This window comes from Heteronotia binoei, chromosome 1 (genome assembly GCF_032191835.1).
Source record: "Heteronotia binoei isolate CCM8104 ecotype False Entrance Well chromosome 1, APGP_CSIRO_Hbin_v1, whole genome shotgun sequence".
In the NCBI taxonomy this organism is placed as follows: domain Eukaryota; kingdom Metazoa; phylum Chordata; class Lepidosauria; order Squamata; family Gekkonidae; genus Heteronotia; species Heteronotia binoei.
The window spans coordinates 256,413,863-256,441,640 of NC_083223.1; the positions used below are offsets into that span (position 1 = coordinate 256,413,863).

A 27,778-nucleotide genomic window follows, 5' to 3' on the forward strand; every position below is an offset into this window, starting at 1 on the left:
GGAATAGAAATTGAAAGAGCTGAAGACGGAAGTTTTCTGCTGAACCAAAAACACAAAATTATGGACTTTGTTGAATCCATGGGAATAAAGAAACATGGAAACATTAGTACACCACTTGATCCAGCATACGTAACTTTGAAAGAAGGAAAATTGCTTGAAAACAATCGTGTGTATAGAGAAGCAATTGGAAAACTACGGTACTTAAGCAGAATCTTGAGACCAGATATTTCTACTGCTTTTGGAATCTTGAGTAGAAAGACAAGTTCACCATATTATCATGATTGGAACGCCATAAAGAGACTGGCAAGATACTTATCTAAAACTGCTGATTACAAATTACTAATTTCAGCATGTGACAACCCAAGACTAGTTGTCTACATGGACACCAACTTTGGGAGAAATGAAGGAGATGGAAAATCAACAAGTAGAAACGTATTCTTCTATGGAGATAGCGTGATTGACTGGAATACTAAGAAACAAAAGATTGTAGCTCAATCTACTGCTGAAGCTGAATGTGTGTCTGCTCAAAAGGCATGCAGTGAACTGGAATGGATTATTTTTCTTCTTAAGGAATTTGGAATAGAGGAAACTAACCCAGTACTTATGTATGAAGACAACCAAGCATGCATAAGCATATGCAAAGCTGAGAACATAAAACTAGACAAGAAACATATTGTCATCAAGTGTTTACTTGTGCAAAAGATGATTAAAGAAGGACTGATTGAATTACAATATTGCCCTACTGAAGAAATGATCGCTGACATCATGACGAAGCCGCTTGACAGACTGAAGTTTGAACGACTACGTGAAAGTATGAACTTGATTGAAATTGCTAATGACTGAAATGTTACATAACTTGAGAAGGGGTTTGTTGGAATACAAGCTATGCACATTTCAGACATTATAGTTAACTGTTTGTTTACCTGATTGAGGAAGTGATGTATTGTAACCTAAACCCAATTGTGAGCCGAGCCTTCTTTGCCCGTGAAAGATGTAAACCTAACATTGGTCAGAAAGGTCATTAGGTGTGAAATGCTTTGATCTTGTACGCAAGCTGAATTGTTCTTCTTCCTGGCAGAATGCTCATTGGGAAGAAAAACTGTTAGACTGTTAGGGTTGTATAATATAGCCATGGAAAGGACAGCCTTGGTTGACTAGCTGATATGCTAAATTGTTTTTCTTTTATCCCAAGTACCCTATCCTGATGTTTTCTAGTAAACTTTATTTCTTTGATAAGCTTAAGCCTCGACTCCAATTATTTTCCAACGTGTCCTAACCCCACTGGTGGACCTCCTCATGGCACCTGGTTTTTTGGCCACTGTGTGACAGAATGTTGGATTTGGATGGGCCATTGACCTGATCCAACATCGCTTCTTTTATGTTGTTATTGTTTGACTTGTCCCCTGCCCCCAGCTCTAATACCGTAGTTGCAATCAAATGTTATGATAAATTCTGTTTTGTAAATGAGATTGAATTCCTGCTGGTTGTGACATCAAAATGGTTTGACAAACTGGCTAGCACTATACAGGAGTTTCAGACTAGCAACAGTTTCACACTAGACCTTTAATCCTGGTTTAGCCCTGTCCCCAAACTGACATTCTACACTAAAATCATAGAATCATAGAGTTGGTTTCTCTGATTCTATTATTCTAGTGTAGAATGTCAGTTTGGGGACAAGGCTAAACCAGGATTAAAGGTCTAGTGCGCAATTGGTCTAGGAGTTGCAGCGGGTTGGTTAATTGGTTTGTACAAGTTGTGGTTTGTTGTGATGTCTGAGTGTGCTGTGCATATACCACATGAATTGTATGTTACTGATATGTGTACACGTGTGGTGAATTGTCGTTTTCTCTATTATTGGATTTTCCTGCTGCTGTATTTTATCAGTTTGTAAGATGCCATAGGTGTAAGAGAGGGAAGTCAGAAATCATCTGGTAAGATTTGCAGCGCAGACACATGATTTAATTCATTATCTCGCGTAAGGAGCCCTGAGGGTTTGTTCCAGGGTGGGTGAGGGACTCCCCACCGCCTTTTCCTTTGTAGAGAATTTCAGTTTGGCTTCATGCTCTGAGCCAGCTTTACTATCCTTCGATTTGCGGCTGAGGGGAAACTGCTCTTTGCTCCACACTTATCATCCTGTCTGGGGAACGTGATCAAAGGAAATGGCTGGAAGCTGATTATTTGTATTGTTCCGGGCGTGCCGGAGGTCGGGTCTGCTTTTATGAGAGGCTCTCATTTGCCTGGCTGGTAAACATCTGGCGGCCGGTGGATTTTGTTTGGAGGAGGGCGGCAAGTGCGGCGCATTAACGTTTCCGTCTGTACATGTGCCTCTACCCCCAGCTGCCGTGCGATGAGTCCTTTGTGGGGGAAGAAAACCCTTCATCGTCGTCGTCATCGTCGTCTCTCTGCCCGACCCCCACATCTGGAATTGGGAATCACTGGCAGGTCGTTTCTGCATGGCTAACACCGGAGCTGTGTGAGCAGATCGCCGGACCGCTGCTGGAGGTAAGCCGTCGCTATGGCAACGCCAGGATGTTCCCTGAGAAGAACCAGAGGGCCGTTGTGACACAGGGGATGTGTTTGACAGAGGGGTTTTCCTCCTTTCGGCTGTGAAGAGTAGGTCGGTTTTGTAGCACCCGTCAGCTGGTAACCTCCGGTGAGCTGGACCAGGGGTGGGGAGGGTCTTGTGGTCGCGCCTCCAATATGATCATGCCGAGACAGCTGAGATCTAGGTCATGCTGAGCCACCAGGTAATTTTTTTTTAAAGCATGTTTTTTGCTTGGGAAATAATTAAAGGTGTGTGTACGCATCTTTCTGTTGAAAGTGTGAAAAGCAGTCAGGGAAGTGTTTCATAAAAAAAAAACAACCCATGGGTTTCTTGGATGGGAAACCCTTCAGAAGATTTAATACAAAGAGGAGGCATCCTTTAGGGCGGGGTGGGGGAGAGTGTTTCGGGCTCACTGAATATTTGCAAATGAAGGAGCTCCACACCGGTTCCTTTAGAAAGATCTGATGAGTAATTTAAATACACGTGCGTCTTGTGTTTGAGGGGGGGGGGGTAGGGAGTTTCCTCACACATTACGTTGAGTTGGAAATCGGTATGTGAAACAAGGTGCCGGGAGATTTCCCCTGAAACCGGTCTCCCTTGTAGGATATTTGGTGTGGATCATCAGGGGAACTGGCTGTGGGTTTCATGCTCAGGTGGCTGGAGCGGGTGGGGTGGATGGAGGAGGAGGAGGAGGAGAGCAGCAAGCGTAATTTAATAAAAGCCAGGCGCTGCTTAAGCTGTTCAGTGCCGGAAAATTAGATACAGGATTGTGCCAGGGCCCTGGAGCATCCCTGCCTTCTTTGGAGGGCTTTGGTTCTGTAGACCTCACAACCTGAGTGGATCACGTCATGCTGAGTAGGCAGGTGGGGGTTGGAGGGGGAAAGAAATGCGGGGGATGAACGATTCTATGAGGACCTGAAGTCTGGTTGTGCCGCACCCAGCTGCCCAAATGAAGCACATCTGGGGATGCTGTCATGAGCCAGGAGCTGCATCAATGGTGAAAAGTGAAGTCACCTGTTTTTTTGGTTGTGGCTTTTCTGTCTGTTATCTGCAAACCTTGCAGAGGGGGCAGGTCTGGGGTGGGGTGACGGCTACCACCAGGGGTTCAGAATCCAAGTAGGGCTTTGCTGGGATGGAGGGAGATCAGCTGGGCTGGCCTCTTGGGTTTTGCGGGGGTTCTTGGACAAAAAGTCCTCAGTAGGGCACTGTTAACCAGTATCACATCACATGCATCACTGGAGCCAGCCCCCTCCTGGAATCCTCAGGGAAGAGCCAATTCTTTGCAAAATGTCCGATCCCAACCCTTTTCTTGCCCCACCCAAGAAGCATCTGGCCCTCTGATTGTAAGGCTCTCTGCACGTTCGGAATGATCAAGGCAGCAGCTATTGAACTAGTCTCCAGGAGCCATTGAGGGACTGTAGCAGCAGCTTTCAGTAGTGGTAGCTATTGATACCTGGACTGGGGAGACCTCTTGCAGCTCTCTTGGAGCTGCCCTCACTGCTCACAGTCCAACAGTGTGTGGCTTCTGATGGCATGGAGAGTAAAGTCACAGCAAAAGAATATTCTGTGCTAATGTGCTGATGTGGATTGGCATTGTTAGAGTGGGGAAGGAGGAGAAAGGTGGCAGTAAGCAGCCACCAGGCCGGCCCTAGACTGTCTGGCACCCTAGAAAAGGCTAACTTTGGGCGCCCCTCCCCTGCATTGATAATGTTACTGAGTAAAATGGGGTGCCCAGTTCGGTGCCCCCAGAAGGCCAGTGCCCTAGGCAGTTGCCTATTTTGCCTAGTGGCAGAGCCGGCCCTGACGGCCACCAGATCTGCTAGCTGCTGCAGTCACTCAGAGGCATCTGGTCGTGTGGAGGCTGCTCAGGCGAATATGAGGCTGCTTAAGCCATTGCCTGGAGGCTAGTCCATTTCTACACACTTTGGGACCGGACTGCCCGCTTTCAGATGCACTTGCCTGTTCATTAAGGTTGTCTTTGGAAGTCCCCTGGGTTCTTCCATCAGTGAGGTGTGTGATGACTGGAGACGGAGCCTTTTGCGTGGTGGTGCCCTGCTCGTGGAATGCCTTCTCAGGAGGTGTCTGTCTGGTGCTTTCTTCCCCCTTTCTGGTTGAGTTTTATGTGTCGGGATAAAACTGCTGTTAGTCACTTGTGTTTTCAATAAACGAGAAGCTAACAGTTGCTCCGGCTGTTTGGTGGAGAGGTTGTTTTATTGGCATTTCATTCTTGCATGTTAATTGATAATTAGTGTTTCATAGCTAGAAACCGCTTTGGAAATATTATATTGAATGACAGGGCATCAGTTCTCCGAAAAACTGATCTTCCATCTATGCAGGCAGGCTGAGTGCTCCCTTTCTCCTGTGTAGGAGAGACTACAATGCAGTCGTTTTAAAGGGAGGGGGAGAAACCAGCAGGGCTGTGTCCCTAGAAGCAAAGCTGTCCTTCCGCCTTTGACATGTGACTGATCTAATTAGTACCAGTTCTTAAAATGTATTGAGCACCAAGTGCTTTATATGCCTTGTCTGTTACCCCTCCAACAGCCCTGTGAGGTAGGACAGCGTTATCCCCCAGCCAGAAGACTGGGGCACAGCGAGGCCTGTGTAATGTGAGCTCACAACAGTGGTAAAGTTCTCACAACTGTTTTTAAGCACCTCTTGTCCTACAGAGGGATTTAAGCAGGTGAAACTTTTCCTCATATATCAAACTGCTGTCAGAGGCCCTGGAAGAGAGCCAGTTTTCACCAGGGTGGGGTGGAGGGATTGGGGGGAAATCCCTGACAGAGGTGAGATTTGAATCAGCGAAGTCCCGGTTCTGGCTTTTAACTGCTGCCATATACCAGCTGCTTTGCTGGTATATACCCTTTGATTCCGGTCTTGTAGAAATCCCCCCCCCAGCCCCCTACAGAAAGAAAACTTTAAAATGCCCCCTAACAAAAGCTTTGAACCAATAATCTCAGTCAGCCTGGAGAAAGATCGGCCCTTTCATTTTCCTTTCTCGTGGCGGCAGTCCAGCCCAGAACAATGCCAAGCACTTTAAAACTCTGTGCGGCCTCGTTTCTCGGCCAACGGTACACGGTGGCCTGTGAAGTCCGGCCTGGCCTAACCTAGTTTTGCTGGGTTACTACAAGGAGCTTTCTGTCTCAGCTCTAGGGTGTGCTTTGCCACCCCCACCCCGCATTATTCTGCCCTTCTCCAGACAATATGCTCAGCCATTCACATACTTTAGGAGGCCTCCTCTGAGGAGAGGAGAGAGCCAACGTGGGGTTGGGTTGCTGCCAAGACTTGGTGTGTTTGGCCTTTATCCTGACAAGAACACATATATATTTTAAGCCAGTACTATTTTGGCTCGTGAGGACCCGGAACTCCCTTTGAAAAGTTGTGTTTGAAAGCTGTCATGAAGGGTGCTAGGTTCTGACCAGGGCAGTGATGTTGTGAGCAGTGCTGAGTTAACGTGAGTTAGCTCACAGATTTTTAGCCTCCAGCTCACACATTTTTGTTTTAGCCCAGGAAGGATGACCCCAAAGCACATTAATTTATGCAGTAGCTCACAACTGTAATGCCAGTAGCTCACAACTTTAATACCAATAGCTCACTTTAATACCAATAGCTCACAAAGTAGAATTTTTGCTCAAAAGACTCTGCAGCTTGGAGGGAACATTAGTTGTGAAAGGGGAATTTAACCTTTCCTTCATAGGGTGCAAACCTCCAGGTGGCACCTGGGGATCCCTGGGGAGGGACGGTGGCTCAGTGGTAGAGCATCTGCTTGGGAAGCAGAAGGTCCCAAGTTCAATCCCTGGCATCTCCAAAAAGGGATCCAGGCAAATAGGTGTGAAAAACCTCAGCTTGAGACCCTGGAGAGCTGCTGCCAGTCTGAGAAGACAATACTGACTTTGATGGACCAAAGGTCTGATTCAGTATAAGGCAGCTTCATATGTTCATATGATCTCCTGGCATCACTGCTCGTCTTTACCCGACAGAGATTGGTTCCTCTGGAGAAAATGGCTGTTTTGGAAGGTGGAGTCTCTGGCACACTGAGGCTCCTATTCTCCTCAGGCTCTACCCCTAAATCTCCAGTAGTTTCCCAACCTGGAGCTGGCAACTCTACCTTCCTACAACACCTCTTCCCACCCGGAGTATTTCCGTGATCTAAATCCCCCCTAGTAAGATTCTGTTCACCCCATAAGGGTGAAATTTACAATATAGATACCTGTTTTGCTTCTGTGGCTGCTAAGCAGCTTTGACAGAGCAGTTTAGATCAGGAACATGAAATGGGGGTGAAATTAAACACGCACACCATCCTTTGATCAAGACTGGAGGACAACCCCCCCCCCCCCCAAAAAAGAAAAAAGAATACACATAGTTACTGTACAGATTTTTTTGGAAAAATAAATCAGTTGTGGCCCTCTTACTTCATCATTGAGAGACAGTTTGGTGTAGTGGTTACGGTAAGTGGGCAAACTCTTATCTGGGAGAACTGGGTTTGATTTCCCACTCCTCCACTTACAGCTGCTGGAATGGCCTTGGGTCAGCCATAGCTCTTATAGGAGTTGTCCTTGAGAGGGCGGCTTCTGTAAGAGCTCTCTCAGCCTCACCCGTCTCTCAGAGTGTCTGTTGGGGGGGGGAGGTAAAGGAGATTGTAACCAGTGTTCCCTCTAAGCTGAATTAGTTTGAGTTAGCTCACAAATCTTTAGTCTCCAGCTCACACATTTTTGTCTTAGCTCAGGAAGGATGACACCATAGCACACTAACTTATGCAGTAGCAGTAGCTCACAGCTTTAATGCCAGTAACTCACAACTTTAATGCCAGTAGCTCACAAAGTAGAATTTTTGCTCATAAGACTCTGCAGCTTAGAGGGAACATTGATTATGACTGCTCTTAGACTCTGAGATTCAGAGTATAGGGTGGGATATAAATCCAATATCATCTTCATCATACCTGTTTTGGCCTTGAGTGAGCGTGAAGGCAGATAGAAGCTTCCACTGCCTAGGGCAACTCATAACAATTAAGATATAAATAAATCACAATAGCATATGATAAGAACCAAGTTAAAAACAGTCAAGCAAGATGGCAGTAACCTTAAAGCCTCCCGCAGGATGATAAGTCAGTGATATATTTCTGTGATGAATTCCATGGACAGGGGAGGCCAAAATGGACTGAATTGCCTGCTGACTTTAATTGAAACCTCCACATTTAGGGGCAGTGTACTATTAGTAGCTGGGGAGCAAATAATAGAAGAAGGGGCTTTTGCTTTCACTTTACTACTTACTGCTCATGGGTCTTCCTGGGGCTGTCTGTATGGCTACTGTGGGAAAGAGGATACTGGTCTTAGATGGGCTTTTGATTCAATCAGGCAGGGGTTTTTCTTAAATTAATCGCTTATATGAGAGTTAGGCTATAGAGAAGAGGCAACTGGGCTTTCTAGATACACATCTCTGCCTGGATCCACTGGGAGTGCTATTGCATAAGATGCCTTGAGATAAAGTTAAGATTTACAGAGTCTGTTTTCAGCCCCCCCCTCAAAAGAAATCTGTACTCCTCCTTGTTTAATTTCTTTTTCAATCCTTTGTATTCCCGTGGCTTATCAGCCCAGCATAAACCTACGGATCGCCCCACAGGAACAGTTAAGCAACCGCTGAGTGTCTGCAGAGGGAGGGAAGCTGAGAAAATACTGGTGGCCAACAGAGGCCTGTAACAAAATAATAATAGGTTAGTCCGAAACCCACGAAATTCACATTGCGCCCCAAACTGAGATGTGAATGTTGATTTGGGTGACAGGAGGAGTTACCGCCAATTAAGCACGAACGAAGTCCTTCTTACGTAACAGAATTGGCTTGTGTTACCGGGGGCATTCTCGACTTCCTGGCCACCCGTCCCTAGGATTAACACCTCCTGAGACAGATTCTGGGGCCCAGCTATGCAATATGCTGTTCCCAGGTCTGTTTCCCAGGTTCACCCTGGATCTTTTCATGCATACATGGTTTGGGAATTCCTTGCTGGCTCTCAGACACATAAGGGCAGATTTGAGCTGGGATCATAGTGTGTGAGGAGAGTGATCTTAAGGCTCCCGCCCCTGTGCCATTTCCCCAATCTGAAATAGTCCCCAGCCGCTGGGGCATCACATGAACCAACAGGCCACACATGAAGTTTCCCTGATGGGGCTTCCTGAGGCCATTTTGGGTTGGGAGAACAGCAGGGAAGGTGGGGAGGGTTAGTATCCTGAGCCCCTGATAGGCAGAGGGTAGAGTCTGGGAGCTAAGAGGTGGTGCCTAATAGATTGGGGCAGAGCATGGTGGGATGGGGTCGAGCCTAGCAGTGGCTGAGGGGGATGGGGGAAGAGCTTGACTGTGCCTCAAGGATTGGGGAGGAAGAAGAGGGGAGTCTTTGGGGTGTGAGGAGGAGCTAACTGAAAAGCTCTCAAGCCACCCTGAAAATAGTCTGTCCACTTTCATATAGGCCTCTTTCCCTCAGTTTTTACTCATTCCAGTGGAAGGAAGTACAGGCCTGCCTCCTAGCTGTCTGCCTGTAAAACAAACAAACTTGCAAGCTGGTACTGTTTTGTTAATTAATAGCTCATTATGATGTTTCATTCGTGTTGGCTGCCTTGAGCCACTCTTTTGAACAGAAAGGCAGGCTACCAATAGGCAAATAAATAATTAAAATTAAGGCAGGGAAGCGGCCCGTGGCCCAGTGGTGGAGCTTCTGCTCACCATGCAGAGGGTCCAAGGTTCAGTCCCCAGCATCTCCAGTTAAAAAGGACCAGGTAATGTGAAAGACCTCCACCTGAGACCCTGGTGTGCCATGACCGGTCTTAGTAGATAATACTGATCTTGATGGACCAATGGTCTGATTCAGTATAAGGCAACTTCATATATCTACATGTTTAAAACTCTTCAGACTTTTCAGGTCCAGCCTTGTGGTGTGGCACCTTTCCACTGTGCCTGATAAAATTCTCTTTTTTTGCCCCGGGGGAGGTTCTAGGGTTGCCTTTTAAATTGCTGCTAGTGCAAATTCACATTGTTTGGGTTTCATTCCTGACCCTTAGAGGGCTCTAATGGTTAAATCTCTAAATAGGTGGATGGATGTGCTTGGCCTCTGGCTCACACTCTGTGTCAGTTACTCCCAATGCCAAGGAAGAGCCCACCTGGATCAGACTAAACATCTGTTGAACCCAGCATCATCTTGTTTCGAACAGTGGCTAGCTAGATGCTTCCAAGAAGCCCCAAAAGGAGGTAATGAAGGCAATAGCGTTGCTCAGTTGTTTGCAACCACTATTTGGTATTCAGAAGTCAACTGCATCTGGACATTTAGCTACCGTAGGTAATAGCTGTTGTTCTCTTCTGTCCCATTCTTTACAAAGGTCCATCTGGTCCAGCATGTGACTCCCAAGACGGCCAGCCAGAGGAAAATTCACATGGAGGAAATGTTAGGGCCACTTTTTTTGGTTGTTGTTGTCAAGTCACAGCCAATTTATGGAAACCCTGTAGGGCAGGGGTGTCAAACATTGGCCCAAGGGCAAAATCAGGCCCCTGGAGGGCTCCTATCAGGCCCCCAAGCAACTGGCTGTCTGCTTCCTTCTCCCTGTCTCTTGCTTCCTTTTGCATAAGAGCTTGCTTTGCACAGCTTGCTTAATCGCACAGGAGCTACAGAGCAAAAGCTCTATTTCTCTTGGCTGAGGCTCCTCCCTTGGGGGAGAAGGGGGGAAAGGCAGAGCTTGCTTTGCCAGGCTATCTCAATCACACAGCACAGCTACTGAGCCAAGCTCCAATGGACAAGGAGGTGGAACTCTCAGAAGGAGGAGGTGGAACTCTCAGAAAGGTTCAGGCGCTGCGCTCCTGTGAGTTCCCACTGAATCTGAGGCCTGATAGTATTCATACCATCTTTCTTCTTTCTGTTGGCTGAGGCTCCTCCCCCATCTCCTTTGCCCAGTTCCCTGGATCCCATTGGAGAGATACAAAGAAAGCACCTTTAAGACCAATGAGTGTGAACATTTTAAGCATTTTTTTTAGTTTTTAAAATACGTGTATGTGTATATGTGTGTGTGTGTGTGTATATATATATATATATATATATATATATATATATATATATATATATATATATATATAAAAATTGTGTTTATCTCTGTCCTTTATAAAATTTATATCTCTGCTACCTAATCTTAAATAGGTACACACGTGGCCTGGCCCAACAAGGTCTCATTAATGTCAGATCTGGCCCTCTTAACAAATGAGTTCAACACCCCTGCTGTAGGGCTTTCAAAGTAAGACATGTTCAGATGTGGGTTGCCATTTCTGCCTTCTGCGTAGCGATTTGACTTCCGCAGTGGTCTCCCATCCAAATAACAACCGGGGCTGACCCTTCTTAACTTCTGAGAGCTGACAAGACCAAGCTATTCTGAACCATCCAGGTCAGGGCAGATTTGGTCCAGAGCCCACTTATTTAGTAACAGAGACTACACATTACAAATCATAGCATATAACCTACACTCGTAATCCCATTCGGGACCCCTAGTTTAAGAGGAGCTGGAACAAAACAGGAGCTCTGATCAAGGATCTCTAACATCTTGCCTAATTTGGCTCCATCTCAAAACCAGCCACTCAATCTTTCTTGTCCCCAGTGGAGGTGGATGGGAGGGGGTGTTTTGTCATATCTGAGAATGGAGCCTAGTCTCAGGGTTGATCATGCAATTGTGCTGAGTTGGCAGGAGAATAAGGAGGAGTTGGCAATGCTACTGCCAGTGCCCGATTTGCATATCTGTCTGATTCCCCCTCCCACTGCTTTGGTTTCTTTCTGTCAAAATCAGCCACCTGTTGACGGATCCAGCTGCTGCTCAAACTCCTTTAGATCTGTCTTGTTTCCCTTCAACTTGATGCCAGATGTTTCTTCTAGTAACCTGCCGGGCAAGAGGCACCCGCCCGCCTCCGTCCAGCCCTCAGGGTGCCATGGAGGCTGTTTGTTTGCATTTTGGGCCAATCTCCAGAAGGGCAGGAAACAGCATAACAGCCTTGCCAGCAGCAGTCTGATCTTGCCAACTGGACTTGTGCGTGAGCCTTCTGTCTTGCTGTGTCTGACAGTTCAGATTAATGCCGCTTATTCATTCAGCATTAGAGGATGCAAAACTTTGTTCGTTCGGTGCAACTGCTTGAGATCAGCCCAACCAAATCCTGCTTTCCCTCGGGTTACCTCTAAGACTGAAGCTAGATGTTGGGGGAGGGCAGTCCTTTGTGTGTTTCAGTGGAGCCCAGGGAAAGGGGGGGAGCAAAAAACATGCACAAGAGAGGGGACCCGAATCCTCCTCAGTGTGCAGTTTTAAACCTCACAGCCCAAGAACTTTATGTCAGCTTGGGTTCTCCTATTGGAACCCCATCCAGAAGAAAAGTAACTGGAGAGTGGGCGGAGAGGAGGCATGCCATGGATTTGTGTAGGGATTGCCGGCATCCCTTTTGCTTTTGCAATAGATCACACCCTTTCTCTGCATTTGCAAGTTTTCAAAGACAAAAACATGGGCAAAAACACAATAGCAACCCTATTCTCAACCAGGGGACCACCATAAGAACATAAGAGAAGCCATGTTGGATCAGGCCAATGGCCCATCCAGTCCAACACTCTGTGTCACACAGTGGCAAAAAAAAAATTATGTATATATATACATATACATATATATACACACTGTGGCTAATAGCCACTGATGGACCTCTGTTCCATATTTTTATCTAACCCCCTCCTGAAGCTGGCTATGCTTGTAGCCGCTACCACCTTCTGTGGCAGTGAATTCCACATGTTAATCACCCTTTGGGTGAAGAAGTACTTCCTTTTATCTGTTTTAACCCGACTGCTCAGCAATTTCATTGAATGCCCACGAGTTCTTGTATTGTGAGAAAGGGAGAAAAGTACTTCTTTCTCTGCTTTCTCTACCCCATGCATTACCTTGTAAACCTCTATCATGTCACCCCGCAGTCGACGTTTCTCCAAGCTAAAGAGCCCCAAGCATTTCAACCTTTCTTCATAGGGAAAGTGTTCCAACCCTTTAATCATTCTAGTTGCCCTTTCCTGCACTTTTTCTAATGCTATAATATCCTTTTTGAGGTGTGGTGACCAGAATTGCACACAGTATTCCAAATGAGACCGCACCATCGATTTATACAGGGGCATTATGATACTGGCTGATTTGTTTTCAATTCCCTTCCTAATAATTCCCAGCATGGAGTTGTACTTGGACCAGCAGTATTGGAGGTGAAAGGGAAGCTGTGTCCTGACATTTTGCACACATGCACATGCATTTATACACTCGTGAGCTAGAGTCAGCACGGACCTACCTCTCTTTTTTGACCAGTGACCTGGGGAGGATACCAAACCGTAAAGAACTTCAGTGCACATAATCTGCACACTGATAGAGGCTGTATTTCTCCAGTGTGGGGTCTCTGTTTACCAGTCATCGCCGCTGAGCATAGGAGCATTTGCACTAGGGACAGAGCATCTGCATGAGGGTTTTGAGCTTACTTCCTTCACTCAGCCATATTTTTCCTGCCACTGGAGAACCTTAAAATAGGCGGTCACTACAGTTGCACCATGGCCCAGTAATGTCAAAAGTCTCACCGTGGAATATTCTGCAATATCCTGCAGTGAAACTTCCTTTTTTTAAACGAAAACTCGGAAATTAGAGGAGGCACAGAGATTATGGGAAGAGATCATCCTAACACTTTTTTCTAAAATTGTGCAATAGTTTTCTATTTTAAGGCAACAAAAAATGACTTCCAGGGTCTGGTAGAGAAAATCGAGCCATAATGGAGTGATAGAAAACAATGGTGTTGGTGGGACCTTTCAAAATGCACACTTTCCCATCCAGACAGCACACTAATGTGCTTGGACTGTGTTCTTTCAGGCATACTTATACCAGGCCAGGTTTGAAAGAGAACGTGTTGAGGACAAGGAGAGTCTGGATAAGTAGAGGAGGAGGAGAAGGAGGCAGAGAAGAAGAGCTGATGATGATGATATTGGATTTATATCCTGCCCTATACTTTGAATCTCAGAGCGGTCATAATCTCCTTTACCACACCCCACAACAGACACCCGGTGAGGTGGGTGAGGCTGAGAGGGCTCTCGCAGCAGCTGCACTTTCAAGGACAACTCCTTTGAGAGCTATGGCTGACCCAAGGCCGTTCCAGCAGCTGCAAGTGGAGGAGTGGGGAATCTCCTAGCTAAGAGTCTGCACACTTAACCACTACACCAAACTGATGTGAATGTGCCAGGGTGAGGAGGAACCTGCTTCAGCCTGAAAGGCCAGGTGGGAAAAAAAAATCTTTGTGTGGGTGCAGCAATATTCCTACCCCAAAGGGAAAATGTTTGGGGGCAGCATTTTGACAGCCATAAGGACCAGACATCAGTAAAGGATGGGGTTTTTTTTAATTCCTCAATCGTGGTGTTTTCAGACTGAAAGAATCCCTACTTTGATTTTGCTTCTGTCTTATGAGAATCAAATGAAGATTAGTTTCTGCTGCCCAGCATGGAGTTTTTCCTGCAAAGCATATACATTTTTCACTGTTGTTTCTGCATCAGTAAATCTACATTTCATATAATTCATGTAGATAATGCAGGACTTACATATAAATATGATATGAAGCAGATCTATAATATCAAGAACACAAATGCAAAAAACCAAAAGCACTGGCAAAAAAAGGTAATGGAAAACCAAACAGTGAATATTTTTCTAAAAGCTGGCTCTGCGCTTAGTCAATAGGGGCAGTTGGACTGTGTGGATTTGGACAGTCTCTTTTTTTGCAACCTGGAACTGTCACCATTAAGCTTTATTTTTTAATCGTCAGAAGTGGGCGGCACTACTTTTAAAATCTGCATTTTTTCCAGTTATTTTTGGTCTGTCTCTTCTTAAGTATTTTCCTGCAGAAGTTTTGGAAATATTTAATGTCAGCTGCAGTCGCCTAATTTTGGTGAGGGAAGGTTGATGCGATTTCCTGAAATCATTGGAGAAAGAAAAGTATACAGACTTTTTTGGGGGGGGGTGTTTACAGCAGTGACTCAAAAGTAGGGGGGGGGACTGCCTGAGTCCATCATTCTCTGGGGCCGGAACACCCAATGCTCCTTTCTGTGTTCCCCAGGTTTCTTGATACGCATGGGCAGTAGGTGGAAGCCCTGTTGTGCATGCTCTTTCACACCTTCTGAGGAAGGAGTGGGGAAGGAGCATTTGTGTTCTGTCTCATTAGAGGTGAGATGTTGGCAGAGACCATAGAAGAGGAAAAAGAAGACCAAAGATTTATACCGCGGCTTACAATCTCCTTCCCCCACAACAGACACCCTGTTAGGTGGGTGGGGCTGAGAGGGCTCTCACAGCAGCTGCCCTTTCAAGGACAACTCTTGCAAGAGCTATGGCTGACCCAAGGCCATTCCAGCAACTGCTAGTGGAGGAGTGGGGAATCAAACCCTGTTCTCCCAGATAAGAGTCCGTGCACTTAACCACTAAACCAAACTGCCCTCACCCTCACGTCAATATAGGACAATATAGGAATATATTTTAAAAAATATATTCCAAATCCACTTTGTATCCTGGGGTTGAGTGTTGGGTTACATTTTTAAAGTGGTGATTGTCCTTACACTCCCTCCCCTCTGCTGCCATTGCCATTGGCTGAGCAGTGTTCATGATGTCACAGACAAGCTAAGCAACAGATGCCAGTGGGGCCTAGGAACAGAGAAAGCTGGGACTGGGATTGCTGCGAAGTTGGGCAGAGCAGGCGGTGGACTAAGGAACAGGAGCCTGTGGGACAGGGTAGGTAGGTAGAGGAAGGGGAAAAGGGGCAAGGGGGGCTGTGTCTTAGTGGTAGGGCCTCTGCTCGGCATGCAGAAAGTTCCAGGTTCAGTCCTTGGCATCTCCATTTAAAAGGACCAGGTAGCAGGAGAGGAGAAAGACTTCTGTTCTGAGATCCTGGAGAGCTGTCAGTCTGAGTAAGCAAGACTAGCCTTGATGGATCAAGGGTCCAAGTCAGCTTTGTTGGAGAAGCACTTAAGGAAGGATGGGCCGACAAAGCAGGAGGTCCATAATAGAGAGAAGGGTAGCGGGCTGGGAGGAGAAAGAGCAAAGGAGAGGAAGACCTATACAAAGGTGTTTCTGCCTTTGAAATAACTGTTCCAAGTTTGTTCAGAGCCCTGACAAACAAGTTCCATGAAATGCAGTAGAAATTTGGGTTCTCTCCACAGTCATCAGGTGGAGAAGTTCTGGTCTGTATTCTCCCGGAAAGGTTTCCCCAAGGGATGTGGGATATTGAAGAGGCCAGAATGGCTGCTGGTGTTGTGTTGTGGTAGAGGGTATGAGACCATATGCCTAAAATTCAACTGGTAAAACTCCTTGGGTAGTCTCAGAGAAGACTATGAGTGGATCAGAGAAGACTATGGGTGGATTCAGTGATTGTGTATCTTTCCCCCATTCCCCTCTTGGCTCTGAAAAAGTGTTCTCCCTGATTACTCCTATGGACTAACAGCTACGGTGGGTTAGCACTCTGTAGTGTGGAAGAGGTAAAATAATTCTTCCCTCCCTCTTAAAGGATGGAAGGAAGAGGGATTTTGACCCTTTCTGCTCCTCACTGCAGCCCATCAACCGCAGGAGTCCTGTGGCTTCATGGTCAGAAAGGAAGCAGGAAGAAGGGGATGTGGGAAAGATCAACAGCTGTCGGCACCTTCCCATAACAGATCACTGGATCCAATCCTAAGTCTCATTCTACCCTCACCCCGTCTATAAACTGGAAAGAATAATATTGGCTTTCTTCATAACGCAGTTGTCACAATTGCAGAGAATAATAATATGCATGAAGTGTTTAGAGTACTCCCTTGAAATTATATGTTATAGGTTATTATATATACGTAATTTATAGTTTTTACAAGAAGACGTCATGATGTGACATTGCCACATGAATTAGAAATGACTTGGTGGTTTTACCTTTACATCTGTTATTCATTAGGGATGGGTTTCCCGCCAGAGTCCGTAGCGGACCATTGTGGGAGAGAGGATGCTGGACTAGATGGGCTGCTTGTCTGAATCATTGTGACTCTTCTGATGTTCTTAGCGGTGACAATGTTCAGTTCCATTCTGTGGAGTCATGCCCAGTGGCGGACTGACCAGGGTATCAGCTTGTCCAACGGCGAGTTACTTGCGGTCAAAAAATGCCCTGCAGCCACTGTGGCCGGATCTGCCTGTCCCGCATTGGTCTTGTGAGCCTGCAGCAGACGTGGACTACTGCACCCTTCTTAAATCTTCGTTCGCGAAGTCAAGCCGAGAGAGAGAGAGAGAATGCAACTAAAATTTATGTTGTATTTAAGGTTGCCAGCCTCCAGGTGGGGCCTGGGGATCGCCCGCTTTTACAGCTGATCTCCAGCTGGCAGAGAACAGCTCCCTTGGAGAAAATGCAATCTGTATTTTACATTTAGTATCTACTGTATACTGCAAGTAATATGTACAATGTATGTACACTGTAATTGCAATTGCAATATATATATATATATATTTCACAAAAGTTTTAATTGTACCTTTTCCTCGCTTATGTGTTTTTTTGAATTTTTTAAAATTTATTTCTTACAAAAATTAAATGATAGTCGTATAGTTGTGGGTGGGCCCCCTTTGTCTATGGCGACCAATATTTTTAAACCCAGCCCGCCTCTGGTCATGGCACAGAAGAGAATAGATTCAGGTGGATAGCAATATTGGTTTGAAGCAGCAGAACAAAGTTTGAGTCCAGGGGCACTTTTAAGGTCAACAGAGTTTTATTCCAGGTAGAACAAGCGCACTTCTTCAGCTATGTTTTTTTGAGGAAGTGTGGATGCACAAAAAAAGTTTATACCTTGAATAAAACTTTGTTGTTCTTAAAAGTGCCCCTGGATTCAAACTTCCTTCCACCGAAGAGAATGAAATAATTTGGCTCCATGTAAATCCTGGAGTGGATTGTAAAAGCAGGAGCAATGTCTTCCCTAGGTGGTGTGGGCGACAAGGAGAAAAGCAAAACATCTCCCCCCCTCCCCACTGGAGGCCTGTGTTTCTTTCTACCAGTTTCCAGACCTGCTTCAGAAATGCTCTTATCCTTTCCAGAAGCCATTAATTGTACCTCAGATTGGGGAGGGGAGGCGTCTCCATCAATTATTCTTTGAGTTGCTATTTATTCTGCTTCTGAAGGTATATAATTTATATGGCTAAAGCAGGAGAGAAGTCTTGGTGGGGGATGTGTCCTGTGGAATGTCTTCTTTGTCCAGTGATACCTGCGTGGCTTACAAATATATAAGGACATGAGCTTCTGGTAGAGCTGCCAACTAGGGGTTGGGAATTGCCTAGAGATTAGAGCGGGGGGGCCTAGGGAGAGTGGAGTGAGAGGGCGGAACCTCAGCCGGGTATAATGGCATAGAATCCATCTTCCCAGAGCAGCCGTTTTTTCAGGGGAACTGATCTCTGTCATCTGGAGAACAGCTGCAATCCCAGGAGGTCTGCAGGCTCCATCTGGAGGTTGGCAATGGCAACCCTGTAAATGGCGGTCAATAATCAGCTGTCTCTAGGGACCTCTGATGACTGGGTTTTTTTTTTGCAATTTGGTAGTAAATATAACTGTTTACAAATGAGATAGCCTAGGGGTCCCTAATCTCATTTAGTTTGTGGGCACTTTTGGAACTTTGAGAATTGTTCTGCCTTAGAATGGCTGCCGCAGGGAACAGTTAGGAAATGACTGCCATGGGATGTTGAGGCGCATTACAGAACATTGAGAGGTTGACACTCCAACATCCTCCCACATTGAGGTGGAGGAAGGCTAGGATTGTCTGCCTTGATGAAGAAGCATTTGAACTCCACAAGACCCATTGGACAGCCCTACACTTGGGATAATTGAGTTCACTTTTGAGACTCTTCATATTGGGTGTAACTGGTTAGTTGGTCCAGCATCCCTTCTCAATTTAGCAGAGTGCACCTTGACTACACACAGTAGAAGCTCTTTGCTGTCAGCATGCTAGCAGAATTATAAAGTTGCACAGAACCGTTTATGAGATTCAAGACTAATAAACAGATTCAAGTGGGCAACCATATTGGTCAGAAGCAGTAGAACAAATTTTGAGTCCAGTGGCACCTTTAAGACCAACAAAAGTTTATTCAAGATATGAGCTTTCGTGTGTAAGCACACTTCCTCAGATACATAGAAATGGAATATAACAGTTCATATATGCAGGCAGATTTAAGTATGGGGAAGAAACAGTAGAGCAATAAATATGACAACGTGGGAGACTAATGTGTAAAAATATCCTTCTTAATTGTTAGCTAACAGTAACAGTTCGCTACCTCAAGCGCTACCTTCACTTGAGAGGAGATGAATAGAGCTTAACAAAGCAGTCTCAATTACTCTTAACAATTAAGAAGGATACTTCTATCCATTAATCTTCTACTTTGACATATTTATAGCTCCACTGTTTCCCTCCCCTCAATTAAATCCTAACATATTGTGATCTATGAACTTAGCTTGTTATTGCTATTTATTCTTTGCATATGTCAAAACATCTTCATTAAGTTGTATGCTAATTTGCTGTTCACCTATGTAGAGGCATCTCTACATATAGGAGAGAGCAGTGGGCTCCTTTGTTGTTGTGTGTAAGAGAAGAAGAGCATATGAGAGGGCAGAACGGAAGGAAGGTAGCTGTTCCCCTGTGATCTGTCAGTCTGTCAAAGAGTAAACAGGAAGAAAAACCCACAGTTTCCCTGTCTGTTTCACTGACTTGTTGCAATCCCCCCTTGGAGACTGCAGCTTGAGATAGTGTCTAGGGCCTTCTGTTCCAACACTTTGTTGGGTTTTGCTACAACATGCAGTCTTCATAAGGCCTTTGTTCTGGATTTTCACTCCTGTTGAATGCTGCTCCCTCTGCTGAGTCTGATCTTGGTCTTTCTGTCAAAATTTATCTGTGAGATGAATTGGGGTTTTCAGGTAATTAATCGCATGGAGGGAAGAAAGAGAGCTGTGACGTCATCCTCTTCCCCCTTTTTTGGAACACGGCAATAGCAAAATTAGATTTCTTTCTTTTGAGAAAGCAGATGAATGGATCCTGAATTTTTAAAGTACTGGCTGGCTTCTTGTTAATAGAAATTAAAATTCCCTTGCGTCTACCTTACGCTAGTTCCTGTATATAGGACTGCCAACTTCTTCCCTACTCATGCACCTTTTTGAGCTCCCCAATGCAGGTAGAAATTAAGTAGGTGAAATTTGGTATCTTGTTTTATTTGTGTGCTTAGGAAACAACTTCACCTCTTGAATTTCTGCATAGATCTGGCTATGGCAAAAACCACGAATTTCTGAATAGATCTGGCTGTGGCAAAAACACAGGAACTGGGCCAGGTGAAAAAGGTGGCCAGTTGTATGTGGGGATGAGTTTGGATTTGTCATCCTTGCTGGTGAGGCCTGGCAACCCCCCACTTGGATCTTACTTCTCTCTGTGCATCATGACGCACTCAAGGCACTTCTGCCTTATGATGACCCTGTGAATTAATGACCTCCAAAACCTCCTATCATTATCAGCTTTACTCAGGTCTTGCCAGGGCTTTTTTTGTAGCAGAAACTCCTTTGCATATTAGGCCACATACCCCTGATGTAGCCAATCCCCTGAAGTTTGCATTAGACCCTGTACTAAGAGCCCTGTAAGCTCTTGAGGGATTGGCTACATCAGGGGTGTGTGTCTAATATGCAAAGGAGTTCTTGCTACAAAAAAAGCTCTGGATCTTGCAAATTGAAGGCCATAGTTTCCTTTATTGAGTCAATCCATCTCATGTTGGGCCTTCCTCTTTTCCTACTGCCATCAGCTTTTCTTGGCAGTACTGTCTTTTCCAGTAAGTCTTCTCACAATTTGACCAGAATACCAAAGAGTCTGTTTCACTTTCGTGAGAATCAACCAATTATTTACTTTTGCGTCATTTTACTGTGCCAAATCCCGCCTCCCCTGTAAAATGTACACGTCAGTCAATCAGCAGCATACAAGTATATAAATCTGTTATGCTTAGGAATGATGTGCGCTGTGCAAATGACCGGCACATCCGTTTCGCCTCAAAACTGTACCATGTGTACATATGACATGCAAGAAGATATAGAAACTCAACTGGGAGAAAAAGAGAACAAATTGGTTCATAAAAAAACCATACTCATAAACAAATATAAGAGCAAGATTCGAATCCAGTAGCAGCTTTAAAAGATCAACAAGATACTCAGTATAAGTTTTCAAGAGTCAAACTCCCTTCGTTGGATACCAAACAAGTAAGAGAACAGTGAAACCACAAACATTTGCTCATGCCGCGAGCCTGGACAACAGGAAAGTTTTACACCCTCCTAAAAAGTGCTCAAGTTTTGGACTTTGGAGGGGCATGGGGATTCTACAGTTGCAAGGCCAGTAAGTTCCCAGAGCTGAGAAAGTGAAGAAGTCTGGGTTCGCCTCTGCCTCCCTCCACTCCAGCAACACACAAGTTTTAACCCACCCCTTCTCTTCTAAAGCCTCAGGGAGCTGCTGAAGTGTGCAACGCCAAATGTGGTACGAGACTGTTTGCTTGTAAAACAAAAGCCACCACCTTCAGCAGACAGGTCCTGCCTTGCTGGGAGAAGAGGCTTTGGATGTGTTGGGACTCGCCGCTCTGTCTTTTCGCCAGGGAGCAAGGACGGGGTTGACTTTCTGGTTTCCTGAAGAACGGCGAGTGACAACCCACGTTCACGGTTCCCTTTCCACCCACCCCTCTTCAGGGAGAACCCTCTTCCTTCATCCAAGTTGTAACTAGGGCAGAAGTTTTTTTTTTACTCTGAAGCTGTGCACGGAGAAAGGAACCTGAGTTTTGGAGTGGAAAGGCTGCTTGACTGACATAGATGTAAAGGAGGCTCTCCCCCTCCAACCAGCTGCTGAATTCCTTCCTTGCCCCATGTTCAGAGGACAAAAAAATCCATAGTTGTGGACTCCTCGGCAGCAAAAATGTTTGTGAATTCAGGCTGGCGTTTGCATCCCTCCGGAAAGGTAATGCAACCTGTGAGGTGTTTAGAGTTGGATGTCTGTACTGCAGACTGCTAGGGCTGAGTTTGTGTATGGGGAGGTGGGGTGAAAATTGCAAAGGGGCAGATTTAGCCCCTTCCAATCCTTTGTTGTTCGGAAGTTAGTTCAGGGCTGTGTTCCCCTCCTCCTGAGAGGCTGGAGCTCACGGATCTGTTTTTACTAACTGTGGCACTTCCTTCCTGTGCAAGTAGACTCCCCCGGGAAAGGCTGTTTGCACCAGGGGAAACTGGTGCAAGCACTAACTGATCAGGGAGCTGTCATTACCGAGAAGAAGGATGGTGCGACCTGGTCTGGTTTCACAGATGAAATGTCTTCCTGCGTATTGCAGTGTGCTTCGTTCGCGTCCAGCTCCTTCAGTTCGTTTCTGTGCCCACTATGTTATTGATATACACACATGCGCATTTCAAAAACTCTGCCAAAAAGCCAGTCTCGGCATGACTGTACATATGGTGGCATCGATCTTTTGTTTTGGTTTTTTTCCCCCCACGTGTGCTGCTGATAGTAGGAAAGCACCGTGCAAAGAGAATCTTGATACGAGGGGACTTACTATCACTCTTGCTTTTCTGCATCTTTCATCAGGGTGCACCCGCACCATGGAAAGGCAAAAGGGGAGACGGTGCAAAGGAATCAAAGCCACAGTATATTGCATATGTACAGCTTTCTAGTATGAATTGTGTGAGGGGAGAGGAATACAATGTGTTTAATGCATCGGTTCCACTTCGGTAATAAGGTGGTGCAATTTGGAGCTGTGAAATTGAGTGGACAATTTGGATGTACAGAATTTCAGGAGTGTCTCTAGTTGTCATCAGGCAGGGAAAAAGGGTAAAGGAGTGTGCAGGAACACCTTTGCAGTGCCCACTCTAGTAATTTGAGTGCTCTAGTAAGTATGCGCTCCTATGAAACTCCTGTAAAAATTTGCCCTGTCTCTGTCTTGTGTGCTCTGTGCTAAGCAGCAACGGTGGATCTGGGCCCTTTGCCGTTGTTGGCTGCTGCACAAATTGTCTCACCGTCTTTGGGAGCCAGCCCTACCCCTTTGCCCATGGAGATTAATCCAGTAGGGCCACTTGGGAGAAAACTGGACTTTCATCAGACATCATTGATTGAGGAATAATTTCCCATTAGAAAAAGAGAGCTAATTGCAGTCATTCATGCCTAACTTACATCCAAGCTTGACTACTGTAATGCTGTCTACATGGACCTTCCTTTGAAGACTACCTGGAAAGCGTAGTTGATGCAGAATTAGATTCCCAACAGGGGCCTTTTGTGCCTATTCTCTAGTCATTTTCACTGGCTGCCATTTTGTTTGCAGGCTCAATTCAGTTCAGGATGGTTTTAATCTTTAAAGCTCTAAGCTAACTGATCAGGGTCCAGAATACTTCAAGCACCACCTATGGCCATGCAGACCTACTACACTCTTTAGTCTGAGGCCCTCTCCTTGTGGTGGTTCTGTCACAAATCCCATTGGTGGCCATGTGGGATACATGAGACCAAGACTGTGGAACTCTTTCCTCATGGAAGCCCATCTTGCACCTTCCCTGGTGGCATTTCAGCATCTGGCCAAGATGGCACTCTTCAGGAAGGTATTTAGACTCCTTGTTTAACAGTATTTGCTAGATTTGACTTCAGTACTTGGTCTGCTGCTTCGCTTTCTTTCTGCTGTTAGGAAAGGGTACAGCTCTAGTCCCCAGTGTAAGCTTGTTTGGGTCTCCATTGAGAAATGTAGGGTATAAATAAATGTTTTCAAATGTGTTTGATATTGTTTGCTGTGGAATCATGCAATGTGCAGGTGTGCAGAAAGGTTTGTTGGAGGAGAGCCTGCACACTCATGCGCTCTTTCTAGCAGACCCACAGAGAATGTGTTTGCTATGGCCAAAGTTTGTGGGAGGAAGCGTGCACCAAAAACATGCGGTGGATATCTACTAGGGAGCAGTGGACCATCATGGTTCCATAGAATATCCTTGAGTGTTTGGGGTGTGACTTTCCCGTTCACATTTATTGCAGTGGCATGCCAGGTGGGATCTCAAACTATCATTTGCATTTTATGTCCCACTCTTCTATCCAGTTGGGACTGAAAGCAGCTTAGACCACCGTTCTCCCCATCTCTGTTTTCCCACAACAGCAATTCTGTGAGGCAGGCCAGTCTGAGAGTTTGTGATGGGCCCAAGGTCACCCAGCGAACGGCCTTGGTAGAAGTAGGGATAACACAGGCCTCCCAGGATCCTATTTGGCCACTCTATCCACTACATCTGCTGCAAAGCCCACACAAAAATAGTGTGTGTGTGTAAGGAAAGGAAGGGATAGCAAAGGATAATGAGATGGTTAGACAGTGTTATATCGATGCAACAAACATGTATTTGAGTGAACTTAGGAGGATGGTGGAAGATAGAAGGACCTGGCACAATGTGGTCCATGGGGTTGCGAAGAGCTGGATTCAATTGTGCGACTGAACAACAACAAAGAAAGGGAATTCTTGTTCTTCTGAGCTGGTTGTTTCTTGTGACCTATTAGAACAGCTTTGGGAGTTGTGTAAAGTAATACAGAAACACGGAGGCTGGGTCCTGACTGACATTTTGATGGGTGCAGGGACTTCCGCTCACAGTGTACGGTTTCCCACTCTCCCCTTCCTATGGGAGCCTGAAATGCCTCCCCCATCCTGTTCCTTTGGAGTATTTTGGGCAGGAGGAAGGAGATGGAAGTCATTAGAAAGATTTGCCTTCCTCTCTTTCTGTCTTTTCTATCTTTCTTTGTCATTAACTTGACTAGACCGCAGATGCTTGTTAGAGGTGACATTAACTAGACCACATGCTTGTTTCCCGTTATCAAGCAGCTGATTGCAGGGCCAGGGCTTCATGTCCTTTCTTCTGTGGAAAGACGCTCCCTCCATTCTCTTGTGAAATGATTGTACAGTAGGCTGTCTTTAAGAATGCTGTTCTCAGAAGCTATTGCTGTTCCAGTTGCTGGAACTTATATCGCAGCAAACCTGGTTAAGGTCAGGGACCAGGGTAATTAAATCTCTCTCCCACCCCTCCTTTCCCCCCCCTTTCCCTATTGGCACATCATTTCTGGCACATTTGAGGAATATTACAAACACTTTTCCATCAGTGTAAATGATCCTAAGGTTGTTAACTGTTCCAGATTAGCGTAGAATGCAACTGTGATCTCATGCATATGGGAATCTCTCCCCTCCCCCCCCCCTCTTTTTACACTAGTTTCTTCATCCCTGCTGTTTAAAAGGGCCGGGTGCAAAAACTCTTCTTTCCCCATCCCTCTCCACACACACCTCCCCACTACGCCACATGCCACTTCTCGGCACAGCCACATTTTCTAGCCATCTGTTCAGCAATCTTGTTATTATTGGACAGACGGTCAGAAAGTGTGCAAATTTCTCTCCCATGCGGTCCGATCCCCAGATAGCTCTTCAGGGCTTGGATATTCCAGGATTGTCAAATCAATTCCAGAGCACCAGTTCGTGCAAAGCACCAGTTCCTGCTGTCTTCTCAAAGCAGAGGCATCTATTTCCCAAACCAGTGCAATGATGCAAAATAAAGGAATTCCCCTTTGAATAAGGGGTGTCTGGCATTGTAAGGGGGGGGCACCCATTACCTGTCCTCTGCTGTCATTTACATGGCTTTTTGTTTTGTGTGTTATTTTTCAGAAATACTTTCTGTTCCCTGCTTCTATCACTTGCTGGGATGTTTTGTTTAATAGCTGCTGCTAATTCACTTTGAATGCACAGGCTTTAGAATCACAAGACAGACTGAACTCAGCCGCAAGGGCAGGGTAAGCAAGTGACCTCCCTTTCTTCTCCTTCTGCTGACCCGCCACAGTTAACTCTTAATTTATCACCAAGCTCACTCTAGACTCTAGATAACACAACAAGGTGCTGTATGTAAAAGGGCAAAGAATCACATATATGCAGTTGGTATCTGAACTGGTGATGACTGAATAGGAAAGAGATATTGGGGTCGTGCCACACAGTTCAGTAAAAATATGGACTTATTGTGGCACAGCGGTGTTAAAAAAGGTAAACCACTTTTTTGGGGATCTCTAGGGAAAGACTGAAAATAAAACAGCCAGCTTCTTCATACCATAATATAAATCTTTGGTGCAATTGCCACTGGAATAGTGTGAGCTGTTTTGGTCACCCTGTCTTGGAAAGGATATCATAGACCAAGAAACAGTGCAGAAGAGGGCAACTGAAGGTGTGAGGAACTCAGTCAAAAGCTTTCTCGGGAGGCGACCACTTTAAATTTCTCCCCGGTCACCTTCCCTCATTATCACTCCCAGAAATCCTGTCGGAACTCTTAATAATTGGCACCAGACAATTTTAATGGCAAAAACCACAAAACATTTATTAGGTAACAAAAGGCAAGGGAGAGGGATGAAATAATATTGATTATAACTGTTCAATATTCAAAAGGTAAATCAGTTGGCTACTGGTTGGCAGAATAAATCAGTTACAGAGAGTAGAGACTAATCAGGCTGAGGTAAAATATAACACTACTTTGGCAGAAGATCTTAAAAATAACAATAAACAAGCAGGCTTCAGAATCCCACTAGACTATTTCACATAGGCTGTCTGTGCCTTCTGGGCACTCAGAATGCTGTTTCTTCAGATGTTTTCCCCCTAACTCTGGCAGTGCCAAATCATAAAAATAACAAACTTCAATCACTCTTCCATACACACATAGAGAACTCCTGACTGGTGTCAGTATTCTTCCTCACAGACCCTTTCACACTAGCTATCTTCCAGGACTTGCACCACTCAATACCGATGCATCTCAGCCTCACAGCTAGTCCTCTGGTCTGAGTCTTGGGTAACCTTGCTGACCACCAGACTCCAGTTCTCCCCTCAGTGTGTATTTGTGTGATCTTGTTTGTACTTGGAGATTGCCTGATGCGCTGGCAAAATCTCCCTCAGAGAGTTTCAAACTTCTTGACAACTCCCTCTTCCAGACCGAGACCATTCAGCTCTGTCTCCCACAAGGAGCCCAGCCACTCTGGCCTTTCGCAGCCCCTCGCCATTTGGTTTTACAACTGCCCAGCCTAAGTCCACTGTCTTCACTTCAGACAGGTATTCTGAAGACTTCTCTTGAAGACTCCCTGGCTCAGACTAAAATCCTGAGGTGATTTTCTGCTGAGCAAACCTCAAAAGGATACTTTTTCATTGCTCGGGCAATGTTCCAGCCAATCGCTGCAAGCCTGTTCCTCAGCTACTCAGGCTAAGTTCCTGAGTCCCTCACAGAAGGGTTCAGGGGCTAGGAGGAGGAGGAAGGATTTATATCCCTTTACTTGGAATCTCATTGCTGCTTACAATCTTCTTCCCTTCCTCTCCCAACAACAGACAGCCTGTGAGGCAGCTGGGGCTGAGAGAGATCTGAGAGAACAGCGACTGACCTAAGGTCACCCAGTTGACTGCATGCAGAGCAGTGGGAAATCAAACCCAGTTCTCCAGATTAGACTCTACCACTCTTAACCACTACACCAAACTGGCTATAATGAACATATATATGAACATATGAAGCTGCCTTATACTGAATCAGATCCTTGGTCCATCAAAGTCAGTATCGTCTACTCAGACTGGCAGCGGCTCTCCAGGGTCTCAAGCTGAGGTTTTTCACACCTCTTTGCCTGGACCCTTTTTTTGCCGGGGATTGAACCTGGGACCTTCTGCTTACCAAGCAGATGCTCTACCACTGAGCCACCGTCCCTCCCTAGTCCATATGAAGGCCAAAATCTTTTGAACTTTATCTAACTATGGAGTGGATAGAGAAAACAGACAAACATTTTTCTCCCTTTCTGGGATTTGGGTTTATGGGCACTGGATCCGAGACAGGCAAAAGGTAAAACCTCTTTGGTCAGTACACCATTAACCAGATGGAATTAACTGCCCCTGTATGTAGCAATATATACTAGTTTCATTGGATTTAAAAAACAGAGTAGAGAAATTCTTGGAGGAGGATAGACCTACCTTCAGCTATTACTCCAGCTGGCTATAAATGTCACCTCCATGTTTTGAGGCAGTATACCTCAGAAAGAGAGTTGCCAGGGGACAACAAATGGGAGGAAGTGATTCTTGGGACCATTTGACTGCCCATAGTGACAAGCAGGATGCTTGATGATCTGGGAATTTGGTCTGATCTAGCAGGGCACCAGGTTCTCTGGTGTGCCTGCCAGTATAGAAGAGA

At 45.6% G+C, this 27,778-nt stretch overlaps 1 protein-coding gene across 1 annotated transcript in view; it reads left to right on the plus strand.

The window, feature by feature from the left end:
• Nucleotides 1-27,778, plus strand: part of SEMA4A (semaphorin 4A) — a 103,701-nt gene that overhangs the window by 17,237 nt on the left and 58,686 nt on the right. Inside the window, exon 2 of the mRNA XM_060253871.1 lies at nucleotides 2,338-2,747. The gene's annotated coding sequence lies outside the window, so the exon portion shown is untranslated. The remainder of the gene's footprint in view (nucleotides 1-2,337; nucleotides 2,748-27,778) is intronic.